Consider the following 25,164-nt stretch of genomic DNA (forward strand, 5'->3'; position numbering starts at 1 on the left):
TATATAAAAAGGAGAGCAAAGATTTAATATATCATCATTTTACAACCCCTAGTGATGTAATGTATATAAACAATATTCATTGATACCTGCTAATATAAAAAAGAAAATCTTGTGCTTCTTAATTGAAGCAATACCGCCTGTGAAGAATTATCCTTCACAGGGACCAGGCAAATCCAGGGACCAAGGAAAATGTCAGTGGAAACTATGAGCATAAATTCAGCAAAATTCAGAGTGTGGAAATCTATAGGACAAATGATCAGGATTTTTCAACCAATAAATTATAAAAATAAAAGAAGTACAAGAAGAATTAAATTGGAAGGAAGAATATAACTTAGGAACTTTAGAAACATAAAATCAAGTGCAATAAATTGATTCTATTTGCATTGTTAATTGAACACCAAAAGCAGTAAGAACAAAAACTAAAAAAAGCACAAGAAAATTTATGACAGATTTGAAAATATTTGAAAAAATTATAGAATAATTGTTAATATTTAAAATTAGATAATGGTATTTATTTGATTTATATTTTGAAAAGTCTTTATTTTTTAGAGATATATCTGAAATTATATATGATAAATAATGTCTGTAAATTGCTCCAAAATGGTTTTTATGTGGAGGGGTAGTAGGTGAGGATATAGAAAAAAGCAAATTAGCTGTCAGAAACAGGATGATGGATTTATGTTTATATTCATTTTATATCTTTATGTCTGAAAATTACTGTGATGAAAAACTTGTTTTGTCAAAATTGTTAGACTTTAAGACCATGATGGAAGTAATATAAGAAAAGGAATGAATGTATATATACATTCATTGTATATATACATGTGTGTGTGTATATATATATAGGACTGGGTCACTTTGCTGTACAGCAGAAATGGGCACAACATTGTAAATCAACTATAATTTAAAAATGTAAAAGAAATTTTACTGTTTATGGGATTATGTAACCTGCAAGTTACCAGCTGTCTCCACTAGGGCTGAGAGAAAAAGTATGACATTTCCTGTGTATTATATATCCTATATTATTATAGAGCCATATAATCCTAGTTTTGTAAAAGGGAATTGTCTGGAAGAATTAATAAGGTATTTATTATGAAACACTTAATCTATGTTTATGAGTTATTTTCTTTAATTAAAAAAATCAAAGAAAGGAAACCCTCATCTTCAAGAGGAGTGTTTGACAAGAATTTTCCATTAAAGTGGCTTAAATCTCTCTCCTTGCGCTTCAAAATGTCCTTGATTTTTAGCCTTGCCTAATCTTAGCAGAGTTGACAGAAGAGATATTTAACAAGTTTTTACCACAATGTCTAGAAGTGCTTTTTTATCCTAGATGACTTGAAACAGGAAAGAAACTAATGTATATTTTTCTGTTAATCAAAATGTTTCAAATAAGCTTTTAGGGTATCCTTGGACTACCAAAGTCCTCTTTCTATTTTGTTCCCTAGTACATGTTTCTGAAACAGGACAGCAACAGCGCTATGGGGAGGCTTCTTTTCACTGAGCCCCTGGGGCTGTTTCAAATTTTAGAAACTCTTCTCAGGGTATTGATGGGCTCTGCGTAGTTCTAAGTAGACTTGTGAGTGTTCAGTGCCTTTGATTTTATTATTCACCTCCCCCTCTTATTTAGAACCTGTGAATTTTAGACAAGCCACAGGGTGGATTATACCAGATGTGCTGATAAAGGAGCAGACTGATGAGCAGTGGGGTAAGTGGTGCTTGTTCACAATTTTGTGGGGGGTTCTGTCTCCCCAGTTACAAACCAAGGAGCACTGCTTTGCCAATCCTGCTAGAGCCCAGAAATTTCTTCACTCACATTTCACCATTTAATCTCTGCCAACAGCACACAAATGGTTTTATGGTAAGCAGAAATCAAGAAAAGTCTACTAGATTTAAAGCAAGAGGCTCTCCTCTGTTTATAATCATCTCTATCACTTACAAAATGGAAAATAATGGTTGTGGTTAAATCAACCAGAGAATTTGGAAAAAAAATCACTTGTATTTTGTTTGAATTATTGGAATAGTTGTTTACTACCTTTGTTTTTGGTAGAATGTATATCTCTTTCAGCTCGTTTGTTTAGATTATATTAAAATTATTTGTTTTTCTATGAACATACCCAGGGCAGAGACCAGCTTCAGAATCTGCAGGCCAATAATGTAAGGCAATCTATTATTAAAATTCAACTTAAAAGGGTCCAGGACAAGTTTAATTTGCATATAGAAAATTGGTTGTACATGACGCCTGTGTGAGATCTGATTTCCCTTTTATCTTTATCCAATAAGCAAGTTAAGCCTAATCTTGGTTATGTTTCTTGGGGCTTATGGAGTGATAGCCACCATGTCCCCTCCTGATTCTGTTCATCAGAAAAACTCAGTAAGTACCAGGGTCTTCTCATTCTTTTTTCCATTGGACTTTTGTCTCTGACTTCTGTGTAATAGCACCGCTCAGTGCCTGCCAATATTTAGAATGAAGCCTCTAATAAGAGCTCCAATTCCTTACACTCAGTCTCAAGAGTGATTTTCACAACCCCAACTCTTTATGTGACCTCTGTGCCCTGGTATTTTAAGGAAAGTTCAGATGGCGTGGCATTGGCTGTGATGATGAAGGTTACTAAAAATGACAAATAACTGACCCTTTAATAAGATTTAAAACAGGTTTATTGAGCTGTGAGGTTGTCAGTGGTAATGAGATTTTATTCTCATTTTCTCACATCTCTTTTAATTTACAGCGATTGGAAAAAAATGTTTTTAAGGGCTACCAAAATATGATTCATGGCTTCTGCTCATGGATATCTTAAGCTCATTAGAAAATTATGAAGATGCATAATGCCCAGGGTAAACTAAAGACTCATAAAACATTTTGCTTAAGGTAAAATTGATTTCAAATGTGTTAGGGGAGTGAATATTAGTTAGCCTTAGATTAATTCCCTTTAGCTTGGAGACTACATTGTATGGGGCAAGGTAGTTCTTTAAATTAAAGATGGCATAATTAAAAGTGCAATAAATTGAAAGAATCACTTTATTTGATATAATTTCTGTGCAGTCTGGTCTCACTGTCTGATTCTGTTATAGCACTGCCAATGACTGGTGACGACTAGGTACTGATTTTCAACTATATTATTCTTCACCGTAATCACCTTTTATTATAACACTTATCTGCAAGGGTACATCGATCAGAAAATGCCCATTAATTACACTGCTAATAGTCAGCAAGTGAGAGGATTATGCTAGAATGAATAGGGGATGAGCTGTAAGTACCTTTGGGATAGCTGTAAGTGCAGCAGTGTACCCTGGGTGATACTGAATTGGTAGGCAAAGCTGCCAGCCTGGAGCCAACAGGTAGCATGCATTATTGACCTTTCATTTTTGGAAAACTGCAGGAGCCTGAAGCCTAATTATTAATCAATGATACTTGAGCTTCTCTGGTGCAGAAAGGCATGGGGAATGCAGTTCCCTGACAATGCACAGAGATGAAGATGTTTCTAAATGACATGGTTTGATTCTGCTTCAAGTTTTTAAATTTTTTTTTCTGTGCCAAGCAAGGATGCAACTTGAAACATGAGCCACAAGCTCTTTATACTTGAGTATAAAGTGTGGTAGGGGATAATGATTTTTTGATAAGTTGTTCCCAAATATGTAGTAGGTTAATGGTTGCGTTTATTTAGTATACTTGGCTATTGATTTTCTTGCAACAATTTCCACGTTAGATTCGTAACGTTTACTAATATGTGGATTTTTCATAACGCTTTAGTGTGGTAGTAGCTAACTTCAACTCCATCGGTACTGAAATTACACTTCTACTTTTTAAAGCTATATTTAATGTTGAGAAAAATCACAAACTGTATCTTATTCTTGTGGAGTGAGATATATTGTTGGTATAAGTTTTAAATACCTTTGAGCCTGAGAATTCTCATACTCAAAAGGGGAATGAGATGATTTTGAAATGACTTTAGTAGAGAAGTGGGAAGTACAAAATCTCATGATTAGAGAAGGAAGAAAATGGGATGATCATGGACCATTCACTGGAGAAATTAGGGAATAAATTGATTTTCATGTTTGAAATAAGAAAAAAGAATAGCAGGAGAGCTGCAAAGACTTTTGAAAGGAAGTGGAACGACGTCTTTATCCAAGTTCACTGCTAACACGAAAGAGAACATTTTGAGGTTATTCTTGAAGTCAGTTAGAAGCAATACCCATTGGAAAGAAGGAGCATTACAAAATGAATAAGTGAAAAAACAAGTTAACTAAAATGTGATCTTCTTAAATATCACTGTTCTTTACTGGTCTCTTGGCAGAAATGAAAGAAAAACTGAAAATGATCACACTATGCCAGTTAGGTTTTTTAAAAAAGAAGCACTTGGTTTTTTGCCTCATCCCTTGGTGTTCTTTGCCAAATGACTGAAATTTTATTTTCCTTTTTGGGTTATATGAATATATTGCTTTTTTTGAGCATTGAGAAGATAATGCTTTTGTCTCTTGTGGTTGCCAAATACAGGACAAACTAAAATTTGCCATACCTATTACTTGGAAATTAACATACTATTACATTTTTTCAGAATGATTTCTTTTATTACAAAGATATATTTAATTAGGCATTCAAAATGAAGTGTTCCTTAAAATTTGGAAGTAATTTTATCATTTCCATAATTCTCTTGCCAAATTAATTAGATATTGTCGGCCAAATGTGTAGTTTAAAATCATCAGATTAATGCAAATGACATTTTATATATAAAATTAAATAGGAGACATTTAGAGATTTCTTAATTTAATCTTAAAGGCAATTGTGAAAATAATTCTCTGTATCAAAATTAAAGATGTTATTTAAAATTAATTGTAAAGCTAAAGGACAAACGTTATTTCAGATTAAATGCTAAAGGACAAAGATTAATGGTGAAAATCTTTAATTAGTAGGAAGGAATTGAGTGGAAAATTATTAACTTGTCCCTTCATAAATCTTTAATACTAATTGATTAGTGCTTTATATTTAAAGATATAATCACCAGAGTGTAAATAAGCAGTGTAGCCTTTTTAAAATAGTGGGCTAAAATATTCCACCAGACATTTGAAAGGCAATACCTTCTGGAATAGCTGGAGTGTTCTATTCCAAGAATATAAATTCTTGTAAACTTTAGAATCATTTCTTAAACTTTGAATCTCTTTCTCTCTGCTGCAAACATCACATTAGCTATTTCACAAATACTGTATTTACCTCTATTGTTTAAAAAATGTTTATTTCTCAAACTCCCATTAGGTGGTAATTTATAACTAAGTTTCCCTTGTAGAACTGTTAATACATGTATGTCCATGCTCATGAGTTAAAATGTGGGCATTTTTGAAACAAGTTGCTTCATTAATAAATATAACTGGGAATAGTTTTCTCATCTTCAGTAGTAATAGAGAAGTCTAAATGTTAAGGATGAAATGAAAACAATATATTTTCTCTAGAACATGATGAATTATTTGAAGAAAATTCACTTCTGGGAGTTCCCGTCATGGTTCAGTGGTTAACGAATCCGACTAGGAACCATGAGGTTGTGGGTTCGATCCCTGGCCTTGCTCAGTGGGTTAAGGATCTGGCATTGCCGTGAGCTGTGGTGTAGGTTGCAGACACGGCTCGGATCCTGTGTTGCTGTGGCTCTGGCATAGGCTGGTGGCTACAGCTCCGATTAGACCCCTAACCTGGGAACCTCCATATGCCACATGAAGCGGCCCTAGAAAAGGCAAAAAGACAAAAAGAAAAAAAAAAAAAAAGAAAATTCATTTCTTAGAATTTCTCTTGGGACAAATATTAGGTAAAAGAAATACTTTGATAAAGTGATTGTGGTAGATGGTGGACACCCCAAAGGCATGTACAGGTAATAAAAAGTGGTCCCACTTGGGAATGAGATAAAAAGAATAATTTGCACTTCTCCAGAAGAGAAGTAGAAGATAGTAAGTAAGCCATCAGAATGCTCTGTGTTGTATTATAGAGTTTATACTTGTGACCCCCTACAAATGCTGCTGTGACTGTATTTCTTATAGAAGTTGAGGAGGTGCTGAATTTTGCAACACCTGTTGGTATGAGGTGAAACAGATAGTGTGCACAAAAATAGAAGCCAAGGAAAGGTACTAAACCTAGAGCTGAAATACACGGAGTTAAACAAAGGCATTGTATCAGTACAGTAAGGAAAAATATCCAACTCATCATCTTTAGGAACCATGAATGAGGGTGTGGAGGGAAGCTGTCTAAGTTGGCTTGGGCTGCCGTAATAAATACTATAGATTGATGGCTTAAACAACAGACATTTATTTCTCAAAGTTCAGGAGCTGGGAAGTCCAAGAGCAAGGTGCCAGCTGATTCAGTTCCTGCTGAGGGCTCTTTTGCAGAGAGCCATCTTTAAGCTGTATCCCACATAGAGGAGAGAGACCATCTCTCTTATGTTTTGTCCTTTTAGGGTACTAATTCCATTGATGAGGGCTCCACCCTCATTCTCTAATGACCTCACAAAGGCCCCACCTCCACATACCATTGGGAATTAGGGCTTTAATACATGAATTTTGAGGGGATCCAGATCTTTAGTCCATACATAGCAGATGATGGAGGGAAAAATGATTTCATTATACTGTATGGAAGAACTGAATTTGACAATGATGCAGTTCTGAGGATCTCTTTTTAGAAAAAAAAGTTTTTTAAACAGATCATTTCCAAAGAAGACTGTGGTCACTTCTTTGATCCAAATGTTATTGTCATTTCTTTCTATTATCAGGACAACTAAGCAAAATTGCACTTATATTAGCAGTAATTTCTGGGAAGGAGTTCAACCATAGCTGAAAGTGTCAAGTTCATTCAGCCACTCAGTAGCATTGAATGGCATGGGTTCAAGCGGAGGACAGGATATCCTGAGGATAGGATTGCTCTAAGTTCCTCTGTTGTTGAAGTATAACTAGTTCTTCTTAACCTTTCAGTGAAAAAAATCATTCAGTGAAAAGACCATTTGGAAATGCTTCAATGGCCATGTAATCTCCTAGCCCAGCAATTTCCAGAGTGGGCTGTGATTCTTTCAGTGGCTACACAAGATAAAGAGATAAGAGGAAAAAAAATAGAAGTTCCATTTACATAAATATGGCAGCCATTGGTTAACTGTTAATCAAAACCATTATTTTTTTTCCCTTCTACACGGCTAGGCTACATTTCCCAAACTCCCTTGCACTTAGGTGCATCCATGTGACTGAATGAATTCCAGCTAACAGTATGTGAACCGAGTGATGGCCTTACCCGTAAAAACTCACATGCGCTATCAGAGGTGCTCTTCCTTCTGCTGTCTTGAGATCACTTTGTTTATGATGGATGACATAAACAAAGTGATCTCAAAAGCCATGTGTTAAAGGTAATGGAGCCATTCTTCGATAGTTGTCATACATCAGGAATATCTCTTTTGAAATTTATATGAGGAGGAAATAAACTCCCCTTCCTTTCCTTTCCCCTCTCTCTTTCTCTCCCTCACTTGTTCTTTTGTGTAAGAACTAATCTTGCTTTAATAATGGTATTTTGGTGGACATTTTATTCCATAATATATTAGTGCTATAGTATATGTATTTTTAAGGAAATGTACATATACCGAGGTGGGAGGGTATACTTATTTCTCCTTACTTTGAGGTGCGTATAATTAAAAAAATGGAGACTAGTGTTTTAATCAACTTGCATTTTTTTGTGACTAGCTCTCTGATTCTTTTCATTTTCCTCTCAGGAAGTATTTATTGAGCAAAAATTGCTGTGTGCCAGACAAGCATAGCACTAGGCAAGGAGGATAAAGTGATAACAAAACATACATAGACCCTTGTCTTTACTTTGTTCTAGAAGGGAAAAGAGGCAAGAATAAGAAGAGATAACTAGACATAATGATTGTTACTTGCTTGGATAATTCTCATGGGAAAAAAAGGATTTGAAAATAGAAAAATAATGATAGTGAGGTGCTATACTTACTTTACACAGGGTCCTGAGGAAAATCTTTGAAAAAGTGATGTCTAAGATGAAACTAATAGTTAAGTGAAGGATAAGGACCAGAAGAGAATTCCAGGCAGTTATGCATAGGCATGTTCTTGGAATTGAAGACGAGATTATCCAAGACAATATGACTGAGGGGGAGATGGTACAAATGTGGTTACAGGAACACCTGGCTATAAGATCATGCAGAACCATATAGATATAAAATCATGCAGAACCATATAGACAGAGGTTGTCAAATTACTATCCATGGTCCAAATTTTGCAACATTTAACTAGCTTCTTGTAAATAAATTTTTACTGAAAGATAGCCATGCACATTCCTTCCATTCCTATTCATAATTTTATAGTTGCTCTCATGGTACAATGGCAGAGTTGAATAGTTGCAAAGGAGACTATATAGCCCATGAAACCTATAATGTTTAATCAATGGGTTTTTACAGAAAAAAGTCTATCTCTGATATAGAAGATGGAGATATTTTAGATTTCAATCTAAGAATAATTGGTACTATTAATGATAGGTAGCTAATAGATGCAGGAGATTAGAGGTTACATGATCGATAAAGACTTTGAGAACGTAAGAGGGGATTGGTACCAAAACACATGGGACGGACTGACCTTTTTAATAGTGAGAGGGACACTGATAGGAGAGAAGCAGGAAGGGTCAAGTTCAGCCAATTTCTCTGGTGAGTTGTGGAGGGGAGATTTGTATGTAATGGCTCCTCTTTTCTAGTTGGAGTATGTAAGAGGCAGGTTCACTAGGAGATAGTGTGGTAGGAAGAGGAGCAATTGTATGGGAAGGAAAAAATTTGACAGGTGCCAGTTGTTAAAATGAAATAGGTCAGCTCAGGTGTGAATTTTTTTTTTCCAGGAACTACTAGAACTCATTGCTATGAATGATGTTAGGAATTTGTGATGGTAGCTTAAATGGTTTAGAACTTAGATTTTGGAGTGAGGATAAATCTGAGTTCAAATTCTGCCCTTATTTCTAGCACTGTGACTTTGGGCAAGTTATTTTTACTTCTCTGACCATGTTTCCTTGTCATAACATAACTATGGCAACACATCTTGCTTAATGAGATGAATTTGCGTATATAAAGTCCTTTGCAGAAATAAAATAAAGCCCTCAATCAATGGTAGCTATTGTTATTATACATGCAAATTTCCCTTATAAAATGTAACAGAGTTTTGTTTGTTTATACCTTTGATCATCTGTATTTCCAGTGTATTTTCTTTGTTCTTAATTTAGATCAAACTAATTGCAGTTTGGCATCCAAGCTACGTGCATTGCTCTGAATCTCTATGTCCCCATGTCCCCACCCTCAGCAGAAAGTTGTCCTGTTCTGAGAGGGTAAAAGATAAAAGGAATCCCAAGTTTGGTTGCAATTAAGTAAGAGAAAGTTTCTTAGGAGTGATGAGCAGAGTTTTGAAGGATAGCAGCATATTGATGTAGAGAGCAGAAATGAATTTGTAGGTCAGTGGGTAGGGCTTTGCATGAGGAAAGATAGGGAGGTGAAAATGAGCAAATCCCGTATGGGAGTTAGCAAGCAGGTATTGCTGGTGACAGCAGAGAGGCTGAAGTGAGAGGTAATGAGAAGTGAAGGTGGGTTGGGATCCTGGGGGTGTAATATTAGTAGAAAGCCCTGAAGGCCTGAGAGGGTTTGAGATGTGCGTAATAAATGACATTGGAGTGTTGGGGATTGCTGAGCAGGCAAGGGCTCTGAAGAAAATGGAGTTAGAGGAAAATCATTCATGTGTCTGTCAGTAGGTGGCATCTGATAAAAAGAGACTGCAGAAAGCCACTTCTGCAGGTCTGGACTGGGTGGCTGTGGGACTGGAGCGGAAAGGCTGGATTAAAAGGGCACAGTTCCAGTGTTTGTGGGAAGTTGTGTGAAGACAGGCAAAGAGAGAAAGTGAAAATAACTAAAACCCTGAAAACTTAGAGTCCTGAGGGGGCTTGGAGATAGCCGAGATCCGGTATTTTGAGGGTGAGGTGGGGGCATTGGGAGAAGAACAGGGGGATGATTTCAGAGAGTGAAGGCTGAGAAGACCAGTGTATATTTATATAAAACTTACATTTGAATTATAGTAAAGAAAAACTAGGACTGCCTAAAAGATGGAAACATAATAAGAAGAAAGAGTATTTGAAACAGGCTCCAGAAATTGTAATCTTGGACAATCTCAGGCCACATACTGTTTTAATTTGATGTTGCCAGTGGATATGAAACAAAAGAGAACAAAAGAGAGATGGCGAGTAAGTTAACATATTCCTTGGGTACAGATTTCTAATTTGGTCTTTACTTCATCAACCTCGAACGCTGGCGTTTCAGGACTGGGAATACGAGAAGGGAGTTTGCCATGGGATGCGGTACTCAGTGAAACACCTCAGAGCTCCCCACTGCCTCCCTGCAGCTTGGGGATATGAGCTTTCTGAGATCTGGAATTTTTCTAGGAGTTGCCTTAGGTGCTCCTGATGCCAGGTGACGGGTTTAGAAGGACTAACATGAGATGAGCACTTAGCACGCCAGGCCCTGGGCTTGGTCCTTTGCAGATGTGTTTCATACTCATCACTTAAACATGGCCGTCCTTGCAATTTATGCAAATAGTGCCATCAGTGTGAAAGTAAAATCTTTTTCTTATGAAACGGTTTTGTGACTATCTTAGTTTGAAATGTCTTTCTCAACTGTTTCTGTGCATAAGGAGAGGAATGATAGTGTTCTTTCAAATTTGATCAGATCACAGAATTACTGTTATCTTTAACACTTTGAAGGTACCTTTAACTGTGAAGTAAAGTGTAAATTAGCAGGAAAAACATGTTTGGTTTCTTGACTAAGATGCGGAAGTTTTAACAGTTGACATCCAGCTTATTTTTGTTTTTGGCTTCTAAGTATTCTGTGTTTTTTGATAGTGCTGACAAAACTTTTAAAAATGAGGAATACAGAGTGAATGTGAAATGCAAGTTCTGTCTAAAGTATCTCATCGGATTGATATCATATAGAATATGCATATCTTGTTTTCATATATAATTTATACATTATACATCTTATGTACCTTTCACCATTATATAGATAGATATATATCTTTATAATGTCTGTATCTTTTCCAAATTTAATCTCCCAGTTTAGTGGATTATCTTTTAATGTGCTAACTTATTTTTACTCAAAGTATGGTAAATTGTGGTTATTTTGCTCCATTTCTAAAACTACTTTCATAAGGTCTAAAGATTTATATTAAGTGCACATGTTATGTTGATGTTTAATTACATGCTTGAAGTTTCTATTGGTAGTGAAAATATTGTATTTTGTTTAGAAGTAACTTACACTTCATATTCATAGCTTAATAAAATATTATATAGTTAGTCATAATGTGTGAAAAGGAATTAATCTGTATTGATTTTGAATTTGTAAAGAATGCTCCTTTAAAAAAGTTAACCCAACAGTTGTAAAAATATTAATACACATATCTGCAGAAGAATTGGTTTAATAGTGAACAAGTCAAAGTATTTCAGGTAATAAAATGTCTCAAGTATTTGACCAGTTGTCTGTGGCTTGGGTGGGGACTGAGTGTACAGCCAATATGTGGACAAAAGGAAAGGCTTTATTTTTGAGTACACTGAATCACCAGAATGTACATTTCAGCTTTGTTCAGTTAATGGCCATGTGGGCTGGAAAGTAGTTTTCAAATTGCATTCCATGGTTTTCTGAAGCATCTTTGAATATGGTAGCTCTTTGAAATCAAGTGTGATTCTGACAGACAGAAGCTTCTGTCAAGCTGGGTGAGAATGTCTTAAGCGTGAGTTAGAAATAGACTTCCCTTCTTCAGATCACCTCATAGAACTGTTGGTGCTGGTGCTGAAAGGACAGTGAGGAGGGCTGCTCACTTAAGGGGTCTCAGAGCTTCAGTGGTGCCTCCACAGTGTACAGTGGCACTGGCTGTTCCTCCACTCCAGCTGGTTGTCACAGCCCTTCCCCAGCACTAGATGCTCTGTTTTTCTCTGGAAGCTTTGCTGAGACTCCCTGAATGGTGAAGTCAGCCACTACCCCTTTAGGGAGTCTGCTGTAGGCACACACATTCCCAAACGCCTGCTCTCAAATCTTTCAGGTAAGCTTTTTGGAAAAGAATTGTTTCTTACCTAAAATGTTGGAGGTATACAAACTTTAGATTCTGGACTTAAAAACCTCACATTTAGAAGCTGAAATTTGAGGACTATATGAAGGAAGATAACCTTTTAGTAGAATTAACTTTTTCCAAAATTGGGGTAGCAGTGGCGGGTGAGGAAGTCGAATACAGAAAAAACCAAGACTATTAGGAAAACTGTGCAGCTGGGACTTGATGCTGTTGACTTGTGGACCTCATTTCTGAATTATGATCCAAACCTGATCTTAGGTATTTTTTTATTTAAAGCAGAAATGAAAACATTTTAGATTTGTTCATCAAGAGGAAATCCAACTCCTGAGCTGTTTTTAAAAGACTAGTTTCTTTCATTTTTAATATTTTTCAAAGTCTACTCAGGAACCCTAGGCCAGTCCAGTGTTTCTTTCTTATAGTTTCATTTATTTGAGTATAGGTCCTGTTCCAAAGTCACCTATGTGTAGAAATTCAGCATTTCCTTTAGAATCAAGCACCAAAGCTGTTACTTCTCCTAGAATGACACTTAAGGCTGGGATATCCACATGTGAGGAATAACTGAACATTAATTCCCAGTCATAATTCCTGAAAGTTGTCCTTCATTGTAGTGTCTTCAAACTCTTCCTACTCAGGGGCTGACCCTGAAGAATGACAGTGCAAGAGAATCAGCAATGTTCCTTACATCTTCCTGAAGGTTGATGAACTTGAACGAAAGCAATGGAAGAAAACTGACCAGTTATGTCAGGAATGAAGATCTCTGTTTTTACCTCTTTATGCTTCTTAGGAATACAGAGGAAAGCAGTGGTCACCAATTTTTGTTTTGGGACTTTTTTAAATGGCAAGTGACAGAATTCCCACCTCAAACTGACTGAAAGGGTATTTATGTATGTATGTATGTATGTATGTATGTATGTATGTATTTTCTTTTATACCAACTTAAAAACCATTTTTTATTATAGTTGATTTACAATGTTCTGTCAATTTCTGCTGTACAATGAAGTGACCCAGTTATACACATATATACACCTTATTTTTCTTACGTCATGCAAATTGCAGGCCTGGGGACACATTTGTTTTGGAGAGACAGGGCTAGGATGGTTTTCACCAGGACCAGATCCTCTTTTTTCTTCATACAACCTTTTCGGTATTGGCTGTGTGCCTGACAGGCTCTGCCTTTGCAGGGCAGCATCAGCCCCACACACATCTTACTAGAGTCAGGTACCAGCTCAGGTGTGCTGTGCTTGAGCTGAGGTTCTGAGACGAGCCCTGTTTGGACCTGGACCAGTGCTCATAACCGAACCAGTGCCTGACAGCAGGGGCAGGAGGTGAGCATACTAACAGGCTGAGATCACGGCACCCTAGAAAATGGAAGTGAACTAAGCTCCACAGGAGCCATGTGGTCTACAAACAAAGAAGGAAGAGCCCCTGTAGGAAGACTGATGTGCTGCTAGCCACGTAGGGTGAATAGATGCAGAGATTCAGAAGCAGCAGTATCTACTCTGAGCCTGCAGCGCTCTCTCCCAGAAGTACCTTCACGGAGAGACCTAATATGTCGTTCATAAGATCAAGGTACTGAGTAGTGAAGTTATGTAATGAAGAACAGCTTCTGCCAACTTCCCCATCATTTGAAAACTTTCTCCTTTTTAACTGTAATATACTACGCCTCGTAGCTCAACCTTATACTGGATTTACTGATGATAATGCAACTATCTAAAGTCATGTATATGATTTACTCTGAACAGTGCTGGAAGTGTGTTTTTATAGCTCTCTTTACAACTAACGTGAAAGGACCAACAAAGATCATTTGAAACTTTTGAAATACTTGAATGACTATATGTGGTCTTAACACATTAAAATTGCTAGCAAAATTTCAAAAAATGCAAAGAGGACAAGAGAATTCAGTGAAGGAAAACAAAGGGAAGTTACAGTAGGTGCTGAAGTTATACTGTCCATTATATATCAGTTTTGTCTTGTCCCAGTAATCCTTTAATTAAAAATGTTTCTCATGTCTAAAGACTGTTGTGACATTATTTCTTCATACAAGCCTTTAGCCAGAAAAAGAAATCATAGATGCTGCTGACATCCTATTTATTCTTAAGATTTTACTACTTCAAATAAAAATCTGCAACTGTCAGTGTTTCATCCATTTTTTTTTTCTCTCTTGGCTTCTCTAAGTGCTGGATCAGACTTGTATCTCCCCTGTGAATGGGATCTATTTAGTAAGCAATTGGCATAGCATTGTCGACAGCTCTGACAGGTCTCAGAGATTAAGAGAGAGGAAAGAATGGAAAAACATTGGCAAAATCTACATGGGTCCAAAATCATGCAGTATATTTCAGGGTGATATTTTGGATTAAATGTTTCTCTTTTTTTTGGTCGTTTTGAGTAGGATATACATACATACATTTGTACATGTATATTGTACTTGAATAATATACCATTTGAATAATCAGGATATATACTTTTACACAGTGCTACCAGGTAAAATCTTTAGATAATTTTATTTTTTACTCCACCAAATCACTGTGCTATTGAACTGAACTAATATGATTGGCCAGTTATCTTGGTGTCATCAAAGTACATCATGTTCTTTTCCATGAAATAACTTGGGTTTGATAATTTCACCATTCATAGAGCTGTGCCCTAGGTTTATGTTTTTTTTTTGTTAGGAGTGTTTGTATAAAAATAGAAATCTAGTAAGAGTGGCGGCAATAGAAACCAAGAAGTCACAGTGGCTTTGTGGCACCTCCAGGTGTGGGGGTACCAGGGAGATTGGGAAGCACTTCTGGGAAACACTCAAGCAAGTGTTCACATGGCCAACTATTTTTTAAGATGAGAGGACAGAGAAGATGTTCTGTAGTTAAGACTGTAGTTAGTATAGCCTGCTGTTTGCTTCCCCAGATGGTCCAGGAGAACTCATGTGCTCATCTGTAGCCATTTGTAGAACTAGCTTCAGGATCACTGACAAGCCTCCACTGAGTGTCAGCTACAGAAAATATCTGTCCTAAGCCAGAATATTACCAGGGTACAATGATTTCTAGCCTTGAGAGACTATAAAAGAAGTTGAGGAGATAAAGATTTAAAAAGCATAAATACTAAGTAGTGTGAGTTAATTCATAGTATAGATCAGCAGTCACTAATTTTTTTAAAGGATAAGATGCTAAATATTTTCAGCTTTGTGGGCCACATGGTCTCTACTGAACTCTGTTGTAGACAGTTATGTAAATGAATGAGTGTGCTGTGTTCCAACAAAACTTTATTTATGAATACTGGAATTTGAAATTCATGTAATGTTCATGTGCCATGACATATTAATCTTCATTTGATGCTTTTCAACAATTTAAAATTTAAAACCTATTTTAGCTAGCATACTGTACAAAACAGCATGGACCACATTTGGTCTGTGAGCTGTGATTTGCTGCACCATGGTATAGATGATAAGTGCTCTGGTTTGTTGGGATATGAGGATGTGTTATATTCATTGTGGATGACATCTCTCATAGGTAAGTCAAATATATAAGGCTTTATGCTTGATTTTTGAGATAAATAGGTTTAGTCTCCATTATTTTGTAGTTGACTAATCAGTTATTTAATTATTTCCAGTGGGGACATGCCTGTTTGGGGCTAGAATTTAGAGGTATTCATGTATGCCACTGGGCGGTGGTTTCGATGGTACAGCATAGGGGTTGCATATTGGACAGCAGTAATGGGAACCAGGTATCTTTGACTGTTGGGTGAAGTGGGACATGCCTCAGGAAAGAAGGGCCTTAGATGTTCTTGAGCAGAAGGATAATCTGATCAGAACTGTGCTTCATGTGGTTTAGAGTTTAGACCAGAAAGATGAAAGGAGAGCAGGGTAAGGGAACTAACACTGGGCTTCTTTCTCTTCTCTAGAGGTTTGTTCATTCAATCATTTCTCCCTTGGGGGGAATGAAGGGGAAGGCTGGTTTGTGAAGTATTGCTTGAAGGTGAAGAGAGGGAAAAGTGCTTCAGATTGAATGTGAAAAATAAAGAAAAGAATCAAAGATAATTCAAAGCTTCCAAGCTCAGGTGACTAGACGAGTGGTAAGAGGGAGTCAGAAGAAGTTGGTTTTTGGAGAGAAGTTTGGGCTTAGACACTGCACTCACCAGGTAAGTCAGCAAATGCCCACAGATTCAAGTTCCAAGAGATTCAGCTGAAGATTCATTGCTCTTTTAGTGAATACTGCCCAAAGAGGACTTTAAAAATGTTACTATGTGCCTTAAATTATTAACAGTTGCTTGTATTGTGCTTTGTCATTGACAACTGTGGGTGGGGAGGGTTGGTTACATTTAGTGGATCAGTAAAAATGTTTGGAGAGCTACAAAATTTTAAGGCATTATGGAAAATGAATACACACAGAAATTGTCATACTCGATTTAGTAGTCCCAGAAATTGGATGTATTACAAGCAGTAATTGTTTTAGTTCAGATTTAAATATGTCAAATCAATATGTTTAACACCTTTAACATATGCCTCAAACATATTCTGCTTTTTATTCCCCTAACATTTGGTTTATGAATAGAAAACAAAGAAGTTAGGGATTTTATTCACAGAGGCCTCATTGCTTTAGCTTAGTGATTTGTAGCACTTATTCTTTTTCATTAGAAAATCTTCAAAAGCACAGTTTCTTTCTGTTTTTGATGGATCCATTGCATTTCCAAGTTCCTTGTGTGGTTACCTAGATGTTGTCACTGTTCTACCAGTCTTCCCTCTGAGTGGCTCAGTTATTCTGTCTGCTCTGATTATTAATCTGCCACCATGGCCACATTTCTAATTTAGAGAATTAGTGGCAATTTCTTGCGATGCTCATCTTAAGTGGCGCCCGTGGATCCTGAGGAAGACTGGCTTTGAAGCACAGTTCCTGACAGTTTAACATTTCCCAAGTAGGGAAGAACTCCCACTACCCTCCTGAGGAGAGGGAGTGCATGTAGTGCATGTAGAATGAAGAATGAGGCACACCCCAGCTCTGTTTTGCTGTGTAAAAGCAAGGAGAGGAGTTTGTACCTCTCCTCCTTTCTTCCTTTTTCTCTCCTTCTTCCTTCCTTCTCTATTTCCTGCCTTCCTTTCTCCTTTCCACTAAAGCAGTCACTCCAGTCAGGCTGAAATGAGGAAGGCAGAAGTCATTTTAAATGCTCCAAGTGGGAAAGATTTTAACAGAGGAAAACAGAGGCCTTCACAATTGTTGGATAGGCTGGTGGCATAAAAGTCAGGGAAGCCCCTGCCACTGGGACCTACACCAAAGGAGAAGACTTCCAAGCAGATTCTTTAGCTTCTCCTTTTTAGTTTGCCAGGATATATGCAAATCACTCTCACTGGGAGATTTGTAGCCAAGACAAAGGAATTCTGGGAAAGGTAGTTCTCCTCTCTCTTAGCCTTGCCCCCATGATACAGTGGGTAAAACAGATTGAGGTGACAGTAACATCAAGTTGACAACACTGTGATGCATTTGTTGAGCCTTTATCAAGTCAGACAAAGATGAGTGTGGTGATTTCTCAGCATCCCCACAGCCTGGTTAAGTTGACTGATGTTAGTTTTCTTAAGACAGTAAATTTTGCTGAGTGGCTGTGCCAGGACAAGTCCTCCCAGGAAAGCTCTGTTACAAAGTGGATTCTAATCACCAGGGTCATTTACATCAGAGCTCATCTTGGGTCCAAATGCTAACAGCTGCTTACAGTGAGAGCACGACACACAGCAATTACCAGAGACAGAAACATTGTTCCCCAACATAAGTAGTATAATGCCACTAAATTCCCAAGGTGCTTTTCAAAATATTAATATGCTTGTTAAATTCTTTTCAGATAGTTTTTCACCATAATTTAAAATTACGTATCCCTCTTGACTGGGCGAAACCTCCCATATAAAAGAGGGTAAGATGTTACATGAAGGTAACTATAAAACCTCAGAGCAGCTTTTGCTCATTTTAACACCACATATCATTACATTACGGAGAAGATTTCAAGGAGATTTAGTGCCTATAAATTACTGAGGATTTGGTGAAACTGGTGTCTCTAGTCTTAGTCCTGTCAAATATGGACTACCCTGCCACAGGGCCATGTGATATTTTGAGAGATGGGCATCATGTGAAATGAGAAATTAGCTGTGTAAATTACGTATTCTTTGTTCCAGACTTACTTTCCTCAATAAGACTCCCCTGAATCATAGCAGACAGAGAATTAAGTAGTGGAAAATTTTATTTAAATGTGCTTGTGGAAGCAATGCATGAGCAAACCTGGGTCCCAGCTCCCATAATGGCTCCTGTTGTCCACATGCAGGATAAAATCAGCCCCACATCATAGCTCCAGTCTGGGCCCTTCAGCCTCTGCAGCCTTAAAGCTCTGGGCTTCCTTATGTTGGCCTTCTTTTCCTAGGGCTTCCTTAAGTTTGTCTTGTCATTTCACACCTGTATCTTTGGAAGTATGGTTTGCTCAGATTGAAACCCTATCATCCTCCCCTTCCTCTACACTGGCACCAAAATCAGCCTGATTTCTATTCACTTTTTAGTTCTCTGAGCTCTGCCAAGCTCTGTGTCCTCTGTATTTTCATTGCTTAGCTATTATTTCTGCTTAAATTTTTATTTTGATGACTCAATTGCTTTTAAGTTTTCTGCATCAGACTAAAAGCTCCTCAAAGACAGAGACTCTTCTTATGCAACTTGGCATCTTTAGAGCTAAGTAGAACTCCCCATACATAGTAAAGGCTCATTAGCTGATAAATGAGTGAATGAACTAAGCCTGGGAGCAGGTAACTTCTAATCACAATGATAAAATGAATAAAACAGAACTAACTTTGATTCCCATTTAATTATTTTATAACTACAACAGTATTATAACTTTTTAAAATCATAATTCTACAAAAGGAAGCAATTATAGATCTTTCATAATGTTTTGCCCAGCACCTAGTATTCTACCAGGGCCTTCTGCACAATATGTAATGCCTATAATAATGAACCAAGCTGGCTAATATATATTTTTTTCCTTCTAATTAATTCGCTCTCCCTAGTTTACCTTGCAAATGCAGCTGCTGGGAGAAGCTCTGATGGTTATGGGGTTAAAGAGGAAATGGTCATAATTTTTATTTAGTGTTTTCCATATAAATGCACCTCATTATCTGCTGTACCTCATTATATATGATCTATTTTATGACCATTTAGTTCTCCTTAGCAGTCCTGTTTTTATTCTGTTATGCTTGCTGTCTAAACTCTCAACTTTATGACTCCATTACCCTGGCTCACTGCTGCCTGCTATCCCACTCCCACTGCAGAGGTGGATAATGTAGCTTTGCTGTTGCCAGGCCAGCGTTTCTAATAAATTCCTCGCAAACAGACAGGCAGTGGAAGAGGGCCCAGCGGCTCAGTGTCATGCTTTCATATCACATCACTAGGCTCTCATTAGATACTTGTGAGAGAAATTACCACTGAGGCTTCTTCAGGAACAATAGCGTTAATGAAGTTAGGAAATAACTCCCACAGATGTTTGACACTCAATCAATCCCACTTAATTTAATTACACTCCTGAATGAAAGACAGAGAGATGCTCTTGTAGTCCAATCCTTGCTTTTTATTTTCTCATATGCTTCCCCCCCCCACCCCCGCTGACTTGCTTAATCCTTACTGAGAAATGTCAATGTAATTAACTTAAGTTATAATTATTTGAAAGTGGACTTTGTTATAATGCCTTTTATCATTTTCCACTTCTCCCCCCTACCAAACTGCAAGTACATGAGAGCTCTGCTGTGTAAATAGAGTGGTGGAGTGGGGAGAAATTGGCTCTTATAACCTTGACAATTCATCCACTTCTTACACCTCCATAATTAAGGATACTGATGACATTGCCACTTACAACTTTATGTCTTGAAATTTTATTCAGTAAGGTATTTTCAAGGAAGTTAAATAGATTCTGGGCAAATTCCTTTTTACCAATCTTAAAATGGTAGAATAAACTTGTAAGGTACCAAACTTAAAATAATAGATGCTATGCTGTACTTTATTTGTAACAGAGTCCATTCACACATATCATCCCCTTTAATCTTCACAGTGGCTTGGAGTGATGAGTGGAATTGTCATTTTAGAGTAAAGGACTTAAAACAATGGGTGGTTAAGTGATTGCCTTGTTCAAGACTTTATAGTTTTTAACAATGATCCCAAAATTTGGACTTTTTTCAATCATTAGTTCATTCAACTAATCAATAATTATTGTGACTAAACATGTGCCAAGCAGCGTGCCTGGTACTGAAGAAGTTGATGAATGAGTAGTCATTCCAGAACTACGCGGTGTGGCTTGGAGAGACCTAAACAAAGCAGACAGAGGGGTGATTGGAGGCAGATAACTAGGGCACGGCAGGTGGTGGTACAGGAGAGCCAGAGGAGTCTCAGGAGTTTGGCATATATTCTGAAGTGAAAAGGAATCAGTGAAGGATTTTCTTCTCATGAGTAATGTGATCAGTTTGAATTTTAGGAAGAGTCCATCTAATTTTAGTCTGGGTCACTTCCAGAATGCCTCATAGGGTGGATGTGCTGCCTTAAACTAAGATAGTAAACACAGAAGGAGAAGCAGGAGTGGGAGGGAAGTTTGTAGTTTTCACTTCATCTGAGGTTTCTTGTCCATGGGACATACAGGTAGATACATTGGTGTGTATCTTGGTAGAAAGATCCGGAGGTATGTGTTGTAGGTTTATTCATTGTATTACTTAATGTCTCCTGGTATTTTATCATATTTATGTGCTTATCTTCTCTACTAGAGTATGAGCTATTGAGGGCCTAGGCTGTTGACTTCTTCAACTTGGTATTCCCAGGTTCTAGTAGATGTTTATTGAATTTAATTGGAGTATCATCAGATTTATTTCTTTGAAGTAACTTTTTACACTCCCCAGTATTCCTTAACTTTGAAAGCTATTAGCTCCATGTTATCTGGGTACAATCCTCTTGCTGATTTCACCACCCAGCTTTCACTGGGGCGGCGTAAAGGAGAAGGGAGCTGGAGGGTGTGCATTTGTGTGGACTCACTGAACCTTGCAGATTCTGTGAACAGACAGAGCAGGGTGCAAACCTAGCTTAACTGTTTGAAAGCTCTTGAAGTCTTTATTTAACAAATCTCTTAAGTGATCTTAATTTCCTTTTCTTTAATGTAAGGATAATATCTTTGTTACAACATTTTTATTGTTTATTTATTCATTTTTTGGCCATACCTGAGGCATGTGGAATCAAGCACATGCCTCAGCTGTTACAGTGACGATGCTAGATCCTTAACTCCCTGTGCCACAGGAGAACTCCAGCAACACGTTTAATTAATTAAACAAATATTTAGTGAATGTTATTTATATGTCAAGCTGTGTGATGGGGAGTGAATTTGAGGATCTGTCTCTTGGAGTCTCTTGGGAAACTCCAAATGCTGTTCCTGGCCAGCTGCTCCTCTTGGGAAGGTAACTGTAACAAGCAGCTTTCCTGAGGAGAGGTGGACGCCTTGGGATAGTGAGCTTTTGACTGATTTGGGGACTAAGAGAGCCATTTATGGTGCCATACATTTCTTTCCTAAATGGCTTTATTTCACTAGCACCACAATTACGTTGTGAAATAAGCCAAAATTTTATTTTTTTAAATTTATTTTTATTTTTGCTTTTTAGGGCCACATCTGTGGCATATGGAGGTTCCCAGGCTACAGGTCTAATCGGAGCTGCAGCTGCTAACCTATGCCACAGCCACAGCAGCCTGGGATCCCAGCTGCATCTGCGACCTACACCACAGCTCATGGCAACACCGGATCCTTAACCCACTGAGTGAGGCCAGGAATCGAACCTGCATCTTCATGGATGCTAGTCAGATTCATTTATGCTGAGCCACAACAGGAAGTCCAAAGCCAAAATTTTAGATGAACAATTTTGAACTATGTGTGTATCATGAACAGTGGAAAGGCTTTGTAGAATTTTAAGCCAGGAAGACAAATGCCTACATTTACCTTTGAACAAGACCCCTCAGACTGCAGAGTGGAGAATGGACAAGATTTAGTGCAGGGGACAAGATCTAAGCTACTGTAGTTCCCTCGTGAAAATTTATAGTGATTTGGACTAAAGTGATGGAAGTAGGATGGAGAGAAAAAGGTGAGAGATAAATTTGGAAAATGTAATTAGATATATTGGGGAATAGATTGGATATAGGTGAGTGTTAAGGGAAAGGGGTCATTCAAAAATATTACTCTTGGGCACTGGATAGTGGAAACAGAGAGGAGGAAGAGCAAGTTTGCTGGAAATATCATGAACTTGGTTCGAACATGATCAACTTTATGTGCCTGGGATGTGTGAAAGTGGGGAGGTTAAGGAAGCAAGAGTTGAGTCTGGATGGCCTCTGCAGTGCTGCAGGTTGCCATAGAGCAGTGCTCTTGCTTAGATGGCTCTATAAATTTGATTAAAGCCTAAGAAAAAACAGGTGTCCACAGTGAGGCTGTGCTCTCTATGTTCCTGATTTCAGTTCTTCCATTGTTCTTGCTTGGGCTGATGGGCAGCTGTAGTTACCAGGTGCATGCCCCATGACTCATAGAGACCACTGGACTTGGAGAGTGCCTAGCCAGCTTGTTTTTCCTAACTTCAAAATCAGGACAAGAGATGAGAATTTCAAATTAGATAATCTAGAATCCCAACAGACCAAGACCCTAATCTGGAAACAAAAAAGCCATTTCATCTTAACGGTATTAATATAATTAATATTCATTATGTGTTTAGGATTTTATGTCACATTTCACACACATGATAATGTGGCATAACTATGTTGTATCAATCTTTCAAAAGGGATTTTTTGTTATTTTCTGTTCCTTTTATTTCCATATATATTGTAAACCTCTTGCATTTAATAAAACAACATTATAGATGAAATACACTGGTCCTTATGTGTTTGATTATATGTATTCTGGCTACTCCTAATCTTGCCGTTTGTAGAAAGTGACTAATTTGAGAAGGCAAAATGTACAATCAGAGCTTAAAAAAATGGTGATAATTAGTCCCCTTGTGCAGGAGTAAAGCATTACCTATTCTGAAAATTGATACAACAGTACCAGGGGACAAATGTGCCCTATTTATAAATCAAAAGTTGATAGGTAGGCCTTTAGCACCTGCATTGTATATTAATAATCAAGGCTTCATGTATGAGCACCAGGCCATTACCACATTTGCTAGCATAACCAGGCCTACTCTTAAAAGCACATCTGTGAGATTCAAGGGATTGATTAAAAAGATTAGAAATCATAACAGTTCTAATGAGGTATGTTGTAGATTACAAGGGCTCCAGCTCTCTTTCTCGTTGTAGTCACACTCTTTGCTTTGTGGCTATGTGGTTTCCTCTTGCCTTTATGTGAGTTTGCCCATGTGGTCTGCTACAGTCAGTGGCGTATTAGCAGCTACGGCATAACTGAAGACTTGGTAAGTACTCGCTCAGTTGGGCTTCCTCTGCTCTGCCCTTGCCATGAGAAGAATATGTCAGAGTTCTGTAACCCTGGTAAGAAGAGAATTAGAGCTAACTCCTGAGAAGCCCAGCCAAGAGCTGCCAACCCTTTACTGCCCTCAGAACCATGAGAACAAATGATTGCAATTTTCAACCACCGAGTTTTTGTGTGATTTATGAGGCAGCAATGATGTGACATTTGCTAACTAATACGTGGAACTGCAGATTCAACAAAAAGATCTTAGCTAATGTTAGCAGCTGTAACATGGAGGGAAACAAGAGAGAGAAAAGGAGAGGGAGAATGAAAGCAAGAACAAGAGTGAGAGAGAGGAGAAGGAGTGAAAGGCAGACACAAATAAATTCACAATTCAGTGCAATAAAACGCATTTGTTTTGAGGTTAAAGTGAAAACATTGAGGAAAGTCAAAGGCTTGGCACGTAAGGAATGGAAACATGGATGTGTCTAGAAAAAAAGAGATTCAAGAGGATTTGAGATGAAGGAAAGTACCCAATCTTCAATTCTGGACAGCAGGAGTTGCTAAAAACAAAATTCTCTCCCTGCTAAGGTTGACAACCCCCTTCTCTGCCCTCTGACTTAGCCCTGAGATGGTTGTCTTCCTGGAGTAGTTTGGCCCCCTACTCCACCCCAAGAGACATTTGGCAATTTACTGGAGACATGTGTGATTGTCATCACTTGGGGGGGTCAGTGCTATTGGCATCCAGCAGGTAGAGACCAGAAATGCTGCTAAACATTCCATGGTGTACAGAGACAGCTCCCAACAACAAAGAATTATCCAGTCCAGAATATGGTGCCGAGTTGGAGAAATCTTGCCGGAAGATATAACTGGTATGGCTGGGCCCTCTGAAGTTCCAGAAACTTAATCAAGAAAGAAGACTGAGCAGAAGTCATACAGAATTTGATTTTGAAGACCCTCCATGCACCAAACCCTCTACTAGACATTAGATTTACAAGGATAAAAAAATTACTATTCTCATCTTCATGGAACATATCAAGAAAGCAGTGGGAGAAAGGAAAGTAAAAATCCTATACATAAACATAAAATTACAAACTGTTATAAAGGAAAATATTTGGGGGCTTATGAAAAGAGTTTGACTTAGTCCAGTGGGCTAGAGAAGATTTTAACAATATCATATGATCCAACAATCCCACTCCTGGAAATATAACTAGGGAAAACCATAATTTGAAAAGACATATGCACCCCAGTGTTCATTGCAGCATTATTGACAATAGCCAGCAGATGGAAGCAACCTAAATGTCCATCAACAGAGGACTGGATAAAGAAGAGGCAGTGCATGTATCCCATGGAATACTACTCAGCCATAAAAAGAATGAAATGATGCCATCTGCTGCAACATGGATGGACCTAGAGATTATTATTCTAGGTGAAGTAAGTCAGACAAAGGCAAATATCAAATGATGTTGTTTATATGTTGAATCTAATAAAATGATACAAAAGAACTTGTTTATAAAACAGAACAGACTCGCAGATTTTGAAAACAAACTTATGGTTACCAAAGAGGAAATGCTGGGGCTGTGGAGGGATAAATTAGGAGTTTGGAATTATCATATATATACTACTAAATATAAA

At 37.7% G+C, this 25,164-nt stretch overlaps 1 protein-coding gene across 2 annotated transcripts in view; it reads left to right on the plus strand.

Moving 5' to 3' along the window:
• LOC146400818 (uncharacterized) overlaps positions 1-25,164 on the plus strand; it is a 1,118,839-nt gene that overhangs the window by 186,075 nt on the left and 907,600 nt on the right. The window contains exons 1-2 of one of the 2 annotated variants that reach the window (XR_014812605.1): positions 15,572-15,611; positions 16,003-16,239. The exons of the other annotated variant lie outside the window; for it this stretch is intronic. The gene's annotated coding sequence lies outside the window, so the exon portion shown is untranslated. Of the gene's footprint in view, positions 1-15,571; positions 15,612-16,002; positions 16,240-25,164 lie in introns of those variants that run through there. 2 annotated transcript variants of the gene reach the window in all.

The sequence above is a fragment of the Sus scrofa genome, chromosome 8 (genome assembly GCF_054392235.1).
Source record: "Sus scrofa isolate SSC_HxYL_T2T_F1_AM1 chromosome 8, Sscrofa_HxYL_maternal_Yorkshire_Landrace_v2.0, whole genome shotgun sequence".
Classification (NCBI taxonomy): domain Eukaryota; kingdom Metazoa; phylum Chordata; class Mammalia; order Artiodactyla; family Suidae; genus Sus; species Sus scrofa.